We start from the raw sequence: 618 nt of genomic DNA, 5'->3' as shown, positions 1-618 counted from the left end.
AAAACAATGTCTGACTTTTTGAGGAAAAACCTTGAGGAACTCCCCCCGCATTTTGAGGAAAAACTCTTCCGATTTTGAAGAAGCTTCCTCAAAAAAAACTCTAGCCCTGCCTGGTTGGAGACATATCTGAGACATACTTCGTCCATCGGACACTTCGCGTACTGGCTGAGGGGTAGCGCTTGTCGTATCAAGTATGTCTCCAGTCTCCAGCGAGGCTGGGCTGCTTCGCTGTATGCCGGTCCCGTAATTCTGGCGACACACAACAAACCCACGTCTTTATTCCACTCTGGCCCAGTGGTTAGCCGGACAGACTCTCAACTCTCAGGTCGGAGGTTCGCCTCCCCCCAGCGTCCACGTGGGCGCGCAGCTTTTATCACCACTCGGTGAAAGGGTGTCCCCCTTCCTCTCTCTCTCTCTTCATCTCTCTCTCTGTGTCTCTCTATGTCTCTCTCTGTGTCTCTCTGTGTCTCTCGCTCTGCATGTATCAGGCCACGTGTCCCCCCTAACACCCTCCGCCGCAACCCCCCTCAGCCAACCCTACTCTGCGACCCATTCAAAACACAGAGGTTTCCAGCCCATCAGTGGGCCCTGGTGGGGTGGGCCCCGGTGGGGTCGTGG

General features: G+C 55.2%; 1 protein-coding gene across 1 annotated transcript in view; it reads right to left on the bottom strand.

Moving 5' to 3' along the window:
- Positions 1-618, bottom strand: part of LOC113209354 (tyrosine-protein phosphatase non-receptor type 5) — a 23,954-nt gene that overhangs the window by 22,556 nt on the left and 780 nt on the right. The window lies entirely within an intron of this gene.

This window comes from Frankliniella occidentalis, unplaced genomic scaffold (assembly GCF_000697945.3).
Source record: "Frankliniella occidentalis isolate FOCC.00 unplaced genomic scaffold, Focc_3.1 Scaffold27, whole genome shotgun sequence".
NCBI classification, from domain to species: domain Eukaryota; kingdom Metazoa; phylum Arthropoda; class Insecta; order Thysanoptera; family Thripidae; genus Frankliniella; species Frankliniella occidentalis.
Note: the sequence above shows the minus strand (reverse complement) of the source record. Positions and strands in the feature narration are given on the sequence as shown.